Source organism: Ixodes scapularis, unplaced genomic scaffold (genome assembly GCF_016920785.2).
Source record: "Ixodes scapularis isolate PalLabHiFi unplaced genomic scaffold, ASM1692078v2 PGA_scaffold11__112_contigs__length_91849675, whole genome shotgun sequence".
Lineage (NCBI taxonomy): Eukaryota > Metazoa > Arthropoda > Arachnida > Ixodida > Ixodidae > Ixodes > Ixodes scapularis.
In genome coordinates, this window is record NW_024609837.1 from 83,377,621 (window position 1) to 83,396,018 (window position 18,398).

Here is an 18,398-nt window from a genome sequence, read left to right on the forward strand (position 1 = left end):
TAAATTCAATGAGATCTAAAAACTGAATTCGACTCTCTTTTGGGGTCAAGTGAACTTAAGGCCTTGGCCAAGCTTATGGAATACTTTAAGGAAGTAATCTAGTGTTTTTTCGCAACCGGAGGCTTCAACAAATACCAAAAAAAATCATCAACATATCTAAATATCTTCCCCAGGATTGAGTCCCCCGCAAAGAAATGAAGACACCGAACTCTGGACACCCACCGCCATCTATGCGTGACGGCGGCAAGCCACGTATTGGTTGGCCGCCGTCGTTCATAGATGGCGGCAGCCTTTCCACTCTGGCTTGCCGACTTGCGCCCGGCCATTACTTTCCATTGTGCAACTCCGCTGGACTTCCTTCTTCACCAGACTGGAAAGGCTGAAAGTTGTTTTCTTTTTGTATGATGTGTGGGCGGTGTGACTTGGACTTATTGCATTCGAATGCGTTCAATGATGTTTTCAATAAAGACGCAACGAGAGAAACTCTAAACCGTTGGCTTAAAATCAAGATTTCCAATTATCCGAAGCTTTATTTTTGAATCCTAGGAAAATTTCTTTTTCCCGAGAATTATTGAAACAATCTGAGGCAGATTAACAAATAACGCTAATGCCTCAGTTGTTTGATACCGTGTCTGAGGCACGGGAAGTGGCAGTTTTTAAATGGTCACTGCCACCAGCTTGCGACCGATCTGCACTAGGCAGCAAAATGGCGGCGCCCACAAGACAATCCGGGAACGGAGTGTCCGTGCAACAAGCTTAATTAGGAGATCCAGAACACACCGAGCCCGCGTAGCGACGTTGGCTTTATTAAGGTAATTTGCCTAATGAGTGCGAGCGCGCTCATTTTCGTAATGGCGCGGCGCCTGTACCAATAAAGACGTCGTCTTCCTTCCGCCTTACGCTTTACATTTCTTTCTTTCGCTTATATATTACCTACGTTGCGTGAGTTAGTCGCGCGGTCTTTTGGTGGTGTCGCTTCCTGGCGAACGGGTTTTTTGCTCGATCGACGAAAGACGATTTTTAAGCCGCCGGAATCCCCGAAGATTAGAGGCGGTCAACCGTGTGTACGGTTCGGAAGCGTGTCTCGGTAGAATCGCTACGTGCAGTCTCGCAGATACTAAATAACTCCACGCAAGCGGGATTTTCTTTTTTTTTTTTTTGAGGAGCGCTTTATTGGTGATTTAGGTTCGAACTAGCACTGACGCCAGGACTCGTCAATGTGGAGCAGATAAGGGGTGAGCCCATCAACGCGGACTGCCGCTGTCATCTACCGTTTCAAGAATGCTCTCCCCTTTTCAACCAGACCGTGGTTACCCAGGCGCAGGTGATAACGGCAGTTCGCGCTGAATAGGCTCCCCCATATCCGCTCCAAATGGACGAGCCCTGACGTCAGCGCTAGTTCGAACGTACGCCACTAATCAAGCACTCCTAAAAAAAAAAAGAAAAAGAAACGCGCGTTGTTGTGGAGTCTTTTAGTATTTGCATGACTATACAGCTCAAAATACGTCGCAAATTACGAAAGAAAGGAAGAAAAAACTAGTGTCCGCCATGACGTGATTTATCATTTTCTCGCTTCTTGATCTGTGATTGGGTACTTCGCGGTTTGCGTCGGCTAATGCCGCAATTCCACTGGCTGCGCTTCGCGGCGGCCAACGAGATCGCGAGGAGGTAATAAGATTCGCGGGAATCGCCACTACTTGTGTTTATTATGCCCGAGTCCCACTAGAGTGACATATAGAAACAAACGACAGCGACATGCCTCTTACCATAGCCTCCTCTATATTCACAAAGCCTGGCAGTTCGATGACGGAGCTATAGAGCGCACGGTTGCAGATTTTGAGCGCGAAGATCTGGTAGCACAGAGCGTTTCTCGGGGAGTGCGGTATTCAGCGCACGGCTTTTGCAGTGGCCACCACCCGAAACATGGTTTTCAAACCCGACGAGACAAAAGCCGTAACCTGACGAACGCGAGAAGCACGAGCGTGCTTCCATCGCTCGGGACAAGTGTTTCTGCGTCTCGCCGCAGCGGGGCGCCCGTTACATGCCTCATGTAGGGTGCCTACATGTCTGTCTGTCTCAGGGTGAAGACATCCATTGTTGCACTGAATGTGCCAGCGCGTGACACTCTCGCGCACTCGGTGCGTGACTTGGGCGACAGAATGGCGTCTATGCATTAGCCAAAGCTGCGCGCTCGAGCTGAGTAACACCGTATTGCGCGCACTTCAAAATGCATAAAAAAACGATTGGGCGTGAAAATGGCTGAGATGTCACCACTCAAGCAAAAGCGCGCGTGTGTATGAAGGCACTCTAGCCTCATGTAGAGTTCCTGTATAGGCTCCCTACGGGAGCCAGAGTTGCGCGTTTGATTCCACGTGCCGCGTGCCGCCCTAGCCGCTATTCGCCGAGATTCGATCACGTGAGGAGCCGTATCAAGTGTCGTGCAGCAAAGTAAACGTTGCACACGCTCCGGCGTACGTTCCCCGGCTTTTGAGCGCGGCGCTGTTATTCGCCGAATTACCATGCATGAACGCGCAACTCTGGCGCCCGTAGGGAGCCTCAGGAACTCTAGCCTCATGTAGGGTGCCTACATGTCTGTCTGTCTGAGGGTGAAGACATCTATTGTTGCCCTGAATGTGCCAGCGCGTGACGCTCTCCCGCATTTCGGTGCGTGACTTCGGTGGTAAAATGGCGTCTTCGCATTAGCCAAAGCTACGCGCTCGAGCTGAGTGACACCAGATTGCGCGCACTTCAAAATGCATAAAAAACGATTGGGCGGGAAAATGGCTGAGATGTCACCATTCAAGCAAAAGCACGCGTGTGTATGAAGGAACTCTAGACTCTTGTCTGCCGCTCTTCCTTTTCACTTTTCTGGCTTTGTCAGTATAGACGCTTTACACACGCGCCAGAATACAGCCGCCATTGCTGACCTTCTCTTGTTTTGCCGAGATACCGAGCCACTGAAATTGGTGTGGACGAGCCTTCACTAAAGCCAATGCTGGGGAGAAAGACAGAATAAAATCTAAGATGGCAATAACCTGGCCTGCTATGGTAATAAAGAAGTGAAGTAAACGTTATAAGGGGAAACAAAAACTGAAGGTCAGTTATGGCGGTGCCCATGCAGAGCTGCTGCCAAGCGTCTATAGAGGAGGCTATGCTCCAGCTCATACAGCATGCTTGTGATGGTCGCTTTGCAAGGCATTCAGTCGTTCGGTGCTCATAAAGTAAGCACGAGTGACTGCAAGCCTACAAAGGATACCCTCGCGCGCATGATGCTCGTGTTTGAGCAGGGCCTCCTTTATTCTACAAAGCTTTTCAAATCGTCAAAGACTCTGGTTTGAGGTTTGTCGCTGTCGTTTATTCTGTTTGTCGCTCTAGTGGGGACTCGGGGATCAAATATGCCCGTCCGACTCCGTTTCACGTAAAGTCCCGACCGCAGCCGCCCCTGCCATCCTGTGAAGCTAAGTTCTCTTGATACTTCCTTTTTACAAGTAACAAATGACAAAGCACATTCCTCTGGAACAAAACGGCGTCTTACAGTTCCGTTCTCTGCTGTACACCGCCATTCGCTTCCTAACACTTACACCATCACGCAGTCGGCGCTCCAAAGAATGTCGCTACTTTTTAGGATCCCTTATCTAGGAGCTTTAAGTGCAGCAAAAAAGGTGGCGCATGAAAAGTGCGTCGTCACTGCGGTTCTCGTATTCGCGCGTTTGCTGTCCCCGGTGAAAAAGCAGCCACGCGCGATGAATACGCCGCGATCCTGCGTTTTTTTTTTCTTTTTCTGTATGCGATTGGCTCAGCCGCGGCGATAGCGAAGCCACCAAGACAACCGAGTGCCGTGACAGTGCGATTTTTGTTCTGCTCAATTGAGCAAATTAGATCGTCGCGCGTCGACTGCAGTCCAACTCTAAAGTTAAACGGAGTATTACCAGCCAGCAACAGCCAGGCGGCGCCAGCAGAGTGATACCAAACGGTTATACCCTGTCTCATTGTAATTTGGCAAAGGCTAAACGATAAGCCCACATCGCGTGCTGACGGCTTCGAAATGCGCTACGTATACGATCGCAACGCACACATATTAGAGCATGACGCAGCAAAAAGCTTGATAAATCTTTGCAGTAAATGTGCACTCCGGTTATACGCAGTCACGTTCCGATTGGCCCGCCAGGGCCGTAGCTTCCGCCGTACTGGCATGTTATGCGATCACGGTTTCCTGGACTACCCAGTATTTCTTGCTTGATACGCTAGGCTAAGCGGCGCCACCAGAGCGTTTGAGCAACGCAGCCGTCACTCTCAGGCATACCCACTATTTCGTGCTGCAGTCGCTGGATAGCGCCATACCAAACAGCATTGCAGGTTGCCTATAGAACTTCCCAGCGCTTATAACCCGGGCAAAAAGTGCTGAATGACTGAGCTATGGACGCATGCGCAGCGTCTGATATGCGCACAACAGATTAACAGTGCATGCTTAAAAGGCGTTCCACAGCCCAGCAGACAAGGAAGGCAGCGCGCAGAAGGTCTATAAACGTCAGAAAGCAGCTGCACTTCAAAAAATAATCTAACCAACATGAAAAGAAAAAAAAAAACTTTTGTTTGGTTGCTAGTCTGGAAACCGTACGCCTCAGCAATGCTTGACAATCAGGCGATCTATACCCACACACAGGCAGCAAGATGGCGGCGCCCACAGGCGGCTAGCTGTGCCTGCAAACGGCCATAGGAGGCATTGCCGTCACCTGCGACGGACTTCACCGGTCGACACATTCGTTTTTCGGGATGGGGGCGCAGCCACTGTTGTTAGGGGATACTCGGGCGTTTTTTTCGCATAGTTAACGATTTGCCCGAGAATTTGTTAAACACCCCAGTAAACACCGCAAAAAGACTAACCTAACTAGTTGGCCTCAATAAATCTTTTTTTTTTTCTTTTTGCGTTCACAAGTTTGGTCGCCACCGTGTTTTTCAAAATGAAACTATCTGCAGGCAACAATGAAAGAGGGACGTCAGAGGAAAGCAGGTGTTCGCCCTTTCGACTGTAGTCTTTGTTCCAAAACGATTACCAGCAGTTTCAAGGTGTTGAACGGATCCTTTGGAAGCTCGCTCTGGCACCCGCGCAGCAGCACGAAACAAATGCTCGACGAAGTCTATACACCTTTTCCACAAGGGCGCAGCCATCTTGAATGTTGTCACTTCTGGTATGCGGTAAAACATCGTTTTGATCTCTCCACCCCTCTGGAAGGTGTCTACTAAATGTACTTGATTGTCGCCCATTCTTGTTTTGCTTCACCTGTATTTTCTCGCATATTTGATGTTGAGATGTTTTATTATTTTTTCGTCCCGCATGCCAGAAGCCACGTGACTGAGAACGACAGGAAGCAGAAAATGTATATATTTAGACTGCCGGCTCGACCTGTAACCCTGCTTTCCTCTGACGTCATGGCACTGATAAGTGCGGGTACATTCGAATGTCGGTTTTCGTATCATTTTCAATTTTCGATTTCACAATAAGATATTTCGAATTTCGCGATGCTAAATACCATAGCTAAAGCTAAAAAGGTCAAGATCGGTGATTCCGCATATATAGCTAGTTGGGGTAGCTAAAAAAATCGCCGGAGTACCCCATTAAGGCGGCGGTCCCACGGCGGCCATCTTGAATGAGCCACTAGATGGGGGCACTCATCCGTGTGGCCAGAAAACAGGCTCGTGGCAGTGATGTTCCTCCTCTGCTCTTAATTTACTCCTTTCTGCTGCTCGCCCATGCAGATTCAGCGCTCAGCCCGTGCTCCCGCTGACACAAACGCCAGCAAACGTGCCAGTGGTCCTAGCATTGCCCATTTCGCACAGAAGCGGAGCCCAGCTAGCTCATCGATTCCATCGAGAGTGCTTAGCTGGGCAAAATGTGTTCTTTGTTACTGGCCTTGTTACACGCTGAAGGTTTGGCAAAGCAATTTTGTTAGAAGCTCACAAGCCAGTAGCTATTGTTTTAATTTTTCAAGACTTAAAAACGTAGTCAATCAATCAGTGAAGAATGTTATCAAACGATAAAGAACATATATAAGACATGCCTTGTCAGCATTTTGTGAATTAAAGAGCTTTTGCACGACATAAACTTTTACATTCTTTTTCGCTGAAAGTCAGAGCGCAGCTGACATAACAAGTTAATGAGGCCATTCAAGTAGAGCCAAAAAACACTATGTCATGGAGCTCAACGTCTTAAAGTGCGTTTGTTGTCACCAGTCAAAGAAATCAAGCGCAAACCATGCACCATGGCCTTGCGCTTTTAGTATGCGTGTTTGTGCTTGTGTACCTTATAGTCTTTGACTGCATTTTGATCTATGATAAAACAAGGAATAGCATACTTTTTTTTTCAAGACGGGTGTTCAGAGGGGCGCTCTATATAACTCATCATTTTGATGATAGTTTGATTAAATTTGATTACCAATTATCTGACCTTATAAATAACCACTCCCATATTGTTGAAACAGTACGCCGGAGGTCGAAGAGTCTGCCTCTTCCAGAAAAGAGCAAACGTCTTGGCAGTGAATGCTGAGGTGGCCACAGACATAAAGCCCATCGGCGTGTTTGTGTTTGTATTGCAATTTGCGTCAAATTCTCCAGTGCATAAGACATGTGTCTCGAGCGGCGCTTGGAGGCAAATGGCGACGCCGAACTGAAATGAGCGGCCCTTGGAAGCAAATAACGGCGGATCAACACCTCCTCGTGGCACGTGTCTTGCGCGTTTACACTACAATGGTTGGCGGTACTTGTTAGCGTGAATTTTATCGAGGGACTTTACAACGACAGTGCGTCTCTTGCCCTCTGCGCACGTTTACACTGTCCACAAAAAGCACAGACCCCGCATGCTAAATCACAGTCCAGCCAGCGCTCGAACGCAGTCGCTGCCAGCCAGAAAGTACACGTGCATAACACACAAACACAGCAATGAACGCGCCCTGGTACATTTTATGGAAATACATATACTCGGTTACTGGCGCGGGCATGTGTCTTCATTCATTGTTTTGTTTGCTCGACAACACGTGCAAAGGACCTGCGACATTAAATCCCATGCTGGCGCGAGCAGCTCTGCCAGCGTTGTACACTAAGTTCAAGGTCCACGGGACATTCGTGGTTCGATTGAGTCATGGGATCCAATTCAAAGAAGAGATTTGCATGCGACATAGGAAGCACAGATGTCCCGCGGACTAAGTTATAACTAGGACTGGGCGTCAATTTTAATAGAATAAGTAATCAATAGACCTATTGCTATATTACCTAATCATCAAGGAGAATGCAGGGATTAATTTTCCACGGGCCACACGCGCACGCCTTCCCCGTATAAAATATTCGAAGTAAATAATCAAAATAAAGCGTTGACGAATGCGCGTGCAAGATGCCATCTCTTTTAGGTATTTGCTTTAAAAAGGTTACTACGGCTGAGGCCAGCGCATGCGGCACGCGGAACGCCAATCCCTGCATTCTCCTTAATGCTAAGGCAATATACCAATAGGTCTATTAGTAGGTTTCGTACATTGCCATGCATCATATTTAAGAAAAAGTCAAAATGAATTTTTTTGTTTGCCTTCGTTAAATTTGTGATAAACGGCAAAATGTACAATTTCAAATTTTAAGTCTACTTTGATGTGTATTTGAGAACAGTCAAAAGACAGCCACACTCACAAATTATTACTTCAACCTCAGAAGCAAACAGGTTCGTAAATATTTTCCAGCAATAAGGAACTCCTTTGATTGTTCACAATAGACCTATTGCTAAATTACCCGAGCTTCAAGGAGAATGCAGGAAATGGTGTTCCACGCGCCACACGCGCACGCCTTTCGCGTATAAAAGATTCGAGGTAAATAACCAAAATAAAGCGTTAATGAACGCGCGTGCGAATTGCCTTTTGTTTTAGTTTTTTTTTTTACGACAGTCACCGCTGCAGACGTCAGCACGTGCGGCGCGTGGAACACCATTCCCGGCATTCTCCTTGATGGTTGGGTAATTTAGTAATAGGTCTATAGGCCCAGCTGCGCTAGACGGACAATCGCATGGCGCCGAAGTGGCTGGGGGCACATATTACCTTCTCCATCTCTTTCGAGTCACACATCTCGCCCCTAAAGCTTACTTTAGGTCAAAGTTTCCCCTAAAGTTTGCCTTCATACAGGTGTACTCGTATACAACTGCGTGGTGAAAGCGTTACATTTTTACTTTTTCGTTTGTCAAAATTGAACGGATTACTTGCTTCAAAATTTAATCGTGATTAAATCATAATTTGCCCAGGTGAAATTTTCCCAACTGGTTTCCAACTGGTCCCAGTTCAACTGGTTTAAGGAACAACTCCCAGTTGGACCAGCTGGACCAGCTGGGATCTAACTGGGACCAGCTGGCCCAGTTCAACTGGTATCCAACTGGTCCCAGTTAAACTGGTTTAAGAACAATTCCCAGTTGGACCAGCTGGACCAGCCGGGATCTAACTGGGGCCAGCTGCAACTGGGATCTAACTGCGACCAGTCAGATCTCAGCTGCAACCAGGACCAGTCTAATCTTAGTAGCTGCTGGTCCGATGTCGCTGGTCACTTGACACTAGAAAATCCTCTCCAAACTAGTTAAAATAATTAAATGCGATGCAAATGCATTTTGTTTACAATTTATTCCAGCAGATGAGAGCTGCAGCAAGACGCTCATTTAATCTTTTGGCATGCCTCCTTGAGCCACGTTGATTTAATGGAATCTTGTATTTTCTCGGTCAGGATATTTGTAAGGTTGGAGACCACTGCAGTGACGTCCGCCTTCTTTACCGCTGGCCAATGGTGCAAGGTAGCCGCAAATGAATCGGCCAAACATTATCTTTTGTTTCATGTCGCTCAGATTACGTACCCACCTTCAACAACATTGACATTTTCTGGGGTCAATGCCGGCTTGGGTTGCTCCCCCGAGCCCCTCTTGTTGTCTGGCAGCTGGCCTGACATGCTTCGTCTTGCCAGCCCAGGTGCACTCCAAATGGACTGGGCGGTCTCCTTCAAGACGAGAGACGGCTTGGTGTGAGCCATCACTCGTTTTGCCTGGGTTGGCGTAAGAAATATTCTCCTCTGGAGTGAGGCCGCAATTATGTAAAACAGTACGTGCTACTAGATGATGAGACAATAAGGGACATACACAACAGGAAAGGCGCTGATTCACAAGCATATGATTTACTAGGAGAGAATGAAGACAATGTATACTTAAACTGCTACAAGTGTGTCTGCCACAGTCTCATAATAACTGATCTTCAAGTTCACACTGGCATGCATGAAACCTTCGTTATCCACTTTAGAAATTCCAACTCTTCATCTGACAATACCTGATGTGTGGATCACACGGTCACTTTCATTGCTGTTAACACGATAGGCCTCCATCACTTCATATGTTGTCTTGTCCTTGTTCCTGCCTAAAATAGTAGTGCTGTGGAAGGAAGGTCCACAATCGCACTCCATACAGTGAATTAGAACATATCCTACACAGTGGCTCTATGAAACCAAGAGCGTCCTTTGAGTCTGTCGTTCAGACACTGCCCCGTCTGACCAACGTAGTTGCTGCCACACAGGAGTGCAATGCTGTACAGAACTCCTAAACAGCACTGAACAAACAGTCTGACATGCTTCTTGGTGCACTTGTTTCCAGATAGTCCCTTGGCCTTCGTATTGACTCTAGCACATATTTGAGTTGTTTTCGGGGGGTGCTGAAAAGACCACTGGAACTTCAAACCGGCTTTCAACACTCTTTTTTAAAATCTGAGACACCAAGCGACGGTCTCTTTTTTTCTGTACTGCGGTCGGTATCCTGGATGCCCCTCCCCTCTTCAACAGGGTGCCTGCCCCATCTAAGGCAGATGGCCGATACCCTGATGTTTGCAGTCTATCACTTTGTTTTCCGAAGCCATCTGCCAGTGTGTGAAAACAGAACTTTTGCAGTGCTGCACCCAGACACGAAAAAGCAATACCCCGATTAATAGCTTTTAAATAGGCTCGCTCAAAGAAATGCATGCTAGATTACAGGTTGCCCTATTCAAAGGTAATCAAGAGAGGTATTGATCGTTCGTGTCTGGGTGCGGGGCTGCAAAAGTCGTGCTTTCACACACTGCCAAATAGCTTCAGAAAACAAACATATAAGCCGACAGCTTATATTCTTGGTGTGGTGTAGCTCATGCAGAGAATAAGCTTTCTGATCTTGATACCTTGCACATAAATGCTATAGCTGTTGAGGCAGATACTTTCCTGTTTCTTTTAGTGGCACTAACGTTTCCACATACACATTAAAAGACAACAAGAAAGACACTTACACGACCATCAGCCATGTAGGTAAATTCTGCAGGGCATGAGCCAGTCAATGCTGAAATTATAATTCAGTAAAACATTTAGGCAATTTACCTTCGACACAATTCACAACTCTGTTTTCTCAAGTCACGCAGGCAAGCAGGAAGAAATAAAATCAAAAAAGATCACTGAAGTTTTATAGGGCGATAATCTTTTTAGGGGTGGCAAGAGTCAGCTGACCTGTAACAGGACCCACAGCTTGAGATGCTTGTGCAGCCAGCCCTCCATGTGGTGCAAATAGTTAATGCAGGTCAGTGTGTCTCACGGAGAAATGCTGCATTCACAAAGCAAAATCAATTTTCATAGAACTATTGGCCCAAGAACTCCATGCACCTCGGATATCTACATAAAGTGCACTCAGCAAAAACTGTGTAAATGTCAACTTACCTGCACGAGTACTGGCATGAGAGGCACTCGCAGCCACGGCTTGTTTAGCTGTAAATGTATGCAGTGCACTGAGAACGGTGGGTTTCGGATGCAAGGAGCTGCGTGAATTCCATCAACTCACCTGCGCCAGAACCAGCGTAAGAACACTGTGCAGCTGCGGCTTTTGCTGTAGTTATAAACAGTGTACTCATAGCAGTCAGTTGCAGATGCAAAAAGCTTCGTAAATGTCAACTCACTGGTGATGGAAGCACTCGCGCAAGCAGCTTGTCTATGGCTACCTTGGCTAGCTGTAAATATATGCAGCACATAAAATATATTATGTTTCAAGTGTAAAAGCTGCACAAATGCCAACTAACCTCCTACGGAGGACCTCTTTTTCATAGTTTTTTTTAACCGGCAGCCTCGGGTTTGCTGTAAATATATACAATATACTAAGAATCAAATGTCATATCTCCGGCCAACTTACCCTCTGCTCTGGGTTTCAACCCCTGTGCAGCTTGACAAGACTTGGCAGGCATGTCAGTCTCTTGTGCTGTATTATAAAAGAAGCTACTTCAAGAATGCGAAGCCGTCATGCGATTCTTGCTCCTCCTTAGAATCGTATTACATACTAAACCATTGCAACATTAGCTAAAAGCCTCCCAAGCACTCTAAGCATTAATTACAAATATTGTATGCCAACTCATACATTCCAGTGCACAGCTAGGTAAATATTTACATATGCCAAGCAAGTTAGTCTTAGGTTAGACTCAGGGGATGAAACCAAATCAGACAGATCAAATCACCAAGATGCAAATTTGCTAGCTCTACGACACTCATACCATCAAAAAGCTAGTTCAAGCCTAGACTTCCATGATCCAGAGTTGCCACCTTGTTTTGATTCTGCTTCTGTTCCACTGTTAAAACAATTTAATGAAAATGTATTTATAAAGTACAATTGATCACATTTTTAGAGCTTAGGATAAAGGCAGACATTACATATTATAATTAACAACTTGCAGAGTAAACCTTACAATGTAATAGGTTCAAAAGCAAAACAGACAACCGAAAGCAAACTCAGTCTTACTCACTTCTAAAAACCTCGCAGCCTGGGAACGCACTTGTTTTTGTAGGAAGACATTGTCTTCCCGCAGCTCCTTACACCTGATCTTCCAGTATTTTGTCTTCTTTGTGGCTTCATGCACTTCGCTGCTGGAAAGCAGCGAGTCAGTGGAGTCCGATGTGCTAATGGAAGTCCGCTGTCCTTTCTGCTGTACATTATTTTGAAATATACAAAAAAGCTGAGTAATGCCACCCTGCTAGGATGAGGCAGGGAAACAAAGATTTTGAATTGTCACACAATTCGCAGTACACACGGTGAATAGGCTGATTTCAGAATTCTTCTGGTGAGCCTGGCTCAGCTGATTCCGAAGGATAGCCTCGTAGCTATCTTCCCTGGCAGAAGCCTGATTAGTTTTCTTCTTTTTTGCTGCCTGTAAGGGAAAGTGGTGCAATAAATGACTACAATTAGTTTGGCCAGAGCACCGCCAATCAAATAACCTAAAACTTGCTCGCAAGGGAATTACGTAAGTGCTAAACACTGATCTGCTTCGAAAATGAAAAGGGGGCCGAGGAATCTAGGAGGCGTTTGTCCGGTTTTTTTACATTTCGCTCCGTTGGAAATGAATGTAGTAGCTAAAATGAAGTTTGGCATTGAAAATTACCTGTTTATTATTTTTCTGGGTGGACGTCTCGTCCTCGGAGCTCTCATCTACCGTGATTATCGGCACTGAAACTCTCTTGAAGCATTCCCGCACCGCTTCTTAAAAAACTGCAAAACGAGGACAAAAAAATTTAAGCATTTTTAAGGTGCAAACGGAACCTAAACTAGGCGTAACAATAAATGCTTACCGCCGAGCATCAGAATTTGAGCGGAGTAGTCGTACGCTTTTAACTTTCCACGTCGTCCTTCCAAAAGACCGTGTATACAGGTCTGTTGTCAAGGTCTATCTTGCGTCGTGGAGAAAAATTGCGGATATTGCGCACGGGTAGCACGTAACGGCGGTTGTCCTGGTCTTTGATAAATCGAACCAGTGGATACATTGCGTGAAAAACGTAAAATATAAAAAATACTACAAGGAAATACGTTAATTAAAGCACAAAAAAGGCAGAGAATGATTGCGGCAAGAAAACAGCACAAAGAAAAAGAAAGACAAAAACAAAGTTCGGGAAGATAGGGCACGTGAGATAGGGAAGATCACCTAACAACCAAAACAACGTACGTAAACATTTTCAACGTTGCCAGATGCCGAATTTGACAGAACCCAAGATCCAACTCCATTCTGCTTTACCAAAATTGTTGGTCATATCAAGTTTTATCAAAACTGCATGAAATGATATATTAAACTAAATTGAACTTTATTTTATGTTTTCAAGCATAATGAATAGAGATAAACTATCAAACCTTATTTGACACGGCGCCACTTAGTCACAGAATTAGCCGACGATATCCGCATGCTTCTGGATTTGGATTTTGCCGCTGCGTGCGAGAGCTCAGGTGAGGCCTAAGGGGGGAGTCTGCAAAAACTTGTTAAACCATCGAAATGGCTGAGCCACCAAAATGGCGGAAGCTCTATTTAGAGCCGTTCTTTTGACGGGGCAGGCCTTCCAAAAATGTCGAAATGCAGGTGAGATTGTGCCGAAAGAAGTCACGCACAAAGGATACATGATGACTGCTGTGTGCCGACCGCATCCGCTAATGATCCATAGGCTCCTGGGAACTGCTCCCTAAACAACAGTGCTCCCGATGATAGGCAAGCTGTGCACGAGGTAGGTGACTATGAACAGTCTGGAAGCCTGGCGGCAGACGAGCAAGATGGCTGCGAAGTGTCTGGCAGCCCGGTCGTGGACGAGCAAGATGACTCCGAAGAATGCGGCAAACGGGCGTTGGACCAGGAAGAGAGCAGCGGCACATTCCCTCCCGAATCCAACTCCGACTCCGACTTCTCGGAGGAAGACCTAGTCACACTGGTCATGGAGTTCACGGTCACCTCGGGATTGCCGTGGACACAGCTGGAGAAGCTCATGAAATTTGTGTGTTTCGTTTTGAAAAAAAGCGACCCTACTGAAAAAAACCATTTGGCGCCCATATGAAAATAAACGGGTCCATACCGGTAACCGTTTAACCATACTGGTCACCAGTTTGTCAAAGAGGTCGCCCGTATGGCTCAAAGGGGTCCCCCGTATGAGCCATAACGGTCACCTATTTGGCAAACGTGTCGCTCGTCTGGGCAAATGGGCGACTCGTTTGGGCAAAGTTGTCGCACGTTTGCTCAAACCGGCGACAATGTTGCAAACTGCACCGGTTTAATCAAACGGCTCTCCGGAGCCCGTTTGATATTGAACGTAAAGATCGGCGGCGTGGGCACGCCTAGCGTTTCAGCCGTGGCAGCCAATGTTTTCCGGAAGGCTGGGAGCGCCGGTTCATCGATTTCAGATCGTCCGCGTAATGCAAGTAATTATATTTATATTTCAATTGCGCTGATTTTCGATTATACTGCAACTAAAACTAACACCTTTTTTTTTGTTGTTTTACGTAAACGCGCGACGTTGGTGAGCCGATATTTTTGACAGACCTTTAATACTTTGTCCATCTTTGTTGCCTCAATTTACTTATTCAGCTCGAATCTCTCTCGCAGAAGACGCGACCGCGTGAAAGACTGTACGTCTAGACTCCGTTTCACTTTAATTCAAGACGCAGCGAAGGTAGCACGCGTACACGCGGCTGCAAGAACATCGAGCATTGCCAGAGCACGCCCGCCGTTGCAGCACTCAAACTACGAGCTTGCGCTTAGTTCTTTCTTCGCTCGGGCGCAAGCCGAGCTTCAGGCAGCCCCGCCGCCATTTCCAAAGTTCGAGCGCGCGCGCGCGCGCGCGTTTGTTCTTCGGGACTACAAAAACGCATCTCCCTGGAATGCCTGGGGAGAGGGAGAGGGGCTGTCCCGGTGGTCCCAGCGCCTTGACCACGCCCCCTCCCTCCTCTCTTGTCACCCCTGTCACGTGACCCACAGCAGCGCGGGAGCTACACGCTGATAAGCATCGAGATCCGGAAGGGCGCGCCTTGCAGCCGCTTTTTTCTTTGTCTGCTTGTTGTCAGTTGCTGCTCGAAGTTCGCTCGTCCTACCTGCTTCAATCTGACGCCTAATGGTACGTTTACACTTGCGGATCCGCTAGCGAATCCGCCCAGCTTTTGCCGCTGGGGCGAAACGCTGGGCGGAAAACGCGGCGGCGAGCCGTTTAGGTCCGGGATCTATTTCTGCCGCCGAACGAGGCGTTTCGCTGACCGGAAGTGGCATTCTTGCGCGGCGCGACACTGCCTACGTCACGAGTACGCGTTCTTCCGGGAGCAGCTACGCCCGGGAGAGAGAGAGCCGAGGCGGGAACTCTCGCGCCTTCTCGTCATATCTGACGAGACGTTACGGGAACCGCTGCCGCAGCCGGCGCTGCCGCCACTGCTCGAAGGAAATAGATGTAAACGCAACCCGCTCGTCACCGCCGCCGCCGGGAGCGGATCCGCTCCCGCGGCAGCGGATTTCTTCTCAGGTGTAAACGTACCATAACCCTGCGGTCTTATTGGGATGTCTCTCGACAACGTATTGTATGTGCACCAAAGCTATCAGTGTTCGAAAAGACCCACGTGTATGTCGGCAACGAGCGATTCTTCAAAGTCGCAAATTCTCGCGGTTTGGTTGGGTTCGGCAAATGACAGCTTGTGCGCCGCATCGTGTTGAAACTTCCAAGGAGCCGTTCCCTCTCGTTTGTGTTTGTGTGGTTGTCCTGCTTTGACCGTGTCGACAAATATCACGGATTACCTCTTTAAAGTCCGCTATTGTTATGGTAAGTGCACTGCAACCTGCGTGTTGGCAACGATTGACCGTTCTTCTACGCGTACTCTTCTAAATTATCTAAAGAATTATGCAGCGCCTATTCGCGCGGCAGCCAGGAGAATAATTTCCCCGAAAGTCTACCTGTATAGTGTTCACAGATCGCTTGCACGTTTGTACTTGTCTACAGAAGAGGTAATAAACTTCGAGGAGAATTGAAAACAATCTTTTGTGTCGGTTTTCCTGTCCACTTACAAGCACCTACGCGAGTGGATTTGTTCTACGTGTTTTCTCCAGGTTATAAATACGTTTATGAGTTTCGGGACGTCTTAAATATGTTTAAGATAACCAACCTCCCAGACGATACCCATTTAGGGCTAGCGCATAATTTGACATTTCGAAGTGCACGTTCAAACGTGTGGTCACGTGCCATGTCGAACGGCTACTCGTACCATACCGCACCCGTATCAAACGGGCACCCGTATCAAACGGGTACCGTTTCGAACGGGTACCGTTTCCAAACGGGTACCCGTATCCCATAATCACGTTTGATCCAAACGGATCGCCAGATTTGATTCAAACGGGCGACCAGTTTGCCACCCGTTTGAATTTCAAATGTTTTTTTTCAGTAGGGGATCTTCCTGACATAATGTTCCTCTTCAAAAAATTCGCAAGGATATCGCTGGAGAGCTTAACATTTCATTTTTACTGCCCCAACTGCTCAGTTTTCATTGCTGAATGTGAAGGCGATCTTAAAAAAGAGACAGAAGGTGCAGATGACGTGTGGGGAGTGCAATGAGAAGTGTACCGCAGAAGCTCTTACAAGATATGGTAATTTTTTTGTGAGCCTTCCTATCGAGCAGCAGCTTGCTTCTGTGCTCTCGTCCCAAGAAGTGACCAGACCGCTGAAGTTCTTCTTGCAGAAGATATCCGAGCGTAATGACCGATCTGTCGTTTCTGACATTACAGATGGAGCGTTATACCGCAAGCAACGAGAAGAGCTCAAGCTCAGCAAGATAGACCTAACCATGACAATGAACTCTGATGGTAGCCCTGTGTTCAATTCGCCAAAGTTTTCTATTTGGCCTGTCCAGATGACAATCAGCGAGATTCCTCCACATCGTCGAAACAAGCATGTGACCATATTTCTCCTCTGGTATGCCCAGTGCCATCCCGATATGACTATGGTGCTCCAGGCGTTTACAAAGCAAATGAACTTACTAGCCCAGACGGGCGTGGAATGGACCTGCGATAGGAAGACCGTCCACTCAAAGGTAATATTGTATTTATTTAATTGTACTGAAAATTGCAGTTTTGGTTTTCATTTTAGCCGTACGTGTCTTGGAGCTTTCACCAAACCAAAAGAATCAAACTTGTTACTTCAAACCCGGAAGGAAGGAATTATTTTCATTTTCTGAAGTGCCTTTTTTACATCAGTTTTACATCTTTCACTCTTATTCTTTCTAAATACATATTCCAGGTGCAGGTCAGCACCTGGTGCGACAGATAAAGCTTTCTTTCCTTCAATAAATATTTGGAAAGCTGAGTGTTTTCCTAGTAAAATTTCTAAAGCACATACGAACGAAACACTTATTTTCATTTTTTTTCTGTGATAACAGTTTCAGTCTACTTGAGGGCAGTTTGTCTGATTTTTCTTTATTTTTTCATGGAAATCATCTAATACACTCATTTGTGTTACTGCTGTAAACATACGCTTTTCGCCAGTATGAACCAGTGAGGTGACATTGCATACTTATTATCAGGGAGTAATATCTGAAGCATGGAAAATAACTCGTGTTCCGTATTTTGTTTCCTTCATGCGATAAAGAAAACACATTTAATTTAAGTTACTTTTTTTACAGGGGTACTATCTCAACTGCTCCGCTGGTTCCCAGCCGGGACCATCATGCAGAACATGATGACGTACAACGGGTACTTCGGGTGTGGCTGGTGCTTGCACCCAGGCCCCTCTGTTGAATTTAAGAGAATTTATGTTAAACATGGATACTGACTAATGTCTAGCACTGGATGGAAGTAGAAAATAAGAAAAGTTATTTGTTGCCCCTTATATTGATATGTGTTTTGTTATTTCACTGAAATACAGGAGCCAAGATGTATGTTTTATATCTAAAAGGGATAAGCTTGTAAATCAATATTTATTTATTTATTTGTAGCTTACAGCACAGGAGTGGGTTACAGATCCCATTTATACGTCGGAAACTCACACATAATGCACACAAGCCAGCAACCAACAAAATAAATAAACAAAATTCAAAAAAACACACAATAATAAAATTTCAAAAATTTAATAACGCCAAAAATACTAACGAGGAAGTTCACATTGCATTGATCAGGTTCATAAACGATGCACTGTCAGCTAGTACAATATCCGGAGGTAGCTCACTCCATTCCGGTATATTTCTCGAAAAAAAAACAACAACAACATATAGTTCGACATTTTATTTGGCTCATTTTCTTCTCATGATCCCTCCTGCCCTACATATAATAGGGCATTTGAGGATAATTTGATTTGTTGATTTCCGTTCAATCATTATTAATAGCGTAGATAATTTTAGGTATGTTTTTCTTACGCCTTCTTTCAAGAGATTCGATACCCATACAAGCTTTTATCTCTGTCAGACTTTCTGCTCGAGAATACTTAATTACAATAAATCTAACATCACGATTCTGAATGCCCTCTATCTTGTCTATGAGATATTCTTTTTTTGCGGGTCTCATACTGCACGTGCATATTCAAGGTGTAGTTTAACTAGTGAACCATGCACAGATATTGGTGTCTTTTCT

The 18,398-nt window shown here is 46.1% G+C and overlaps 1 pseudogene; it reads left to right on the top strand.

The window, feature by feature from the left end:
• The first annotated feature begins 13,383 nt into the window (after nucleotides 1-13,383).
• On the top strand, nucleotides 13,384-17,103 carry LOC115328624 (annotated as a pseudogene).
• The last annotated feature ends 1,295 nt before the right edge of the window (nucleotides 17,104-18,398 follow it).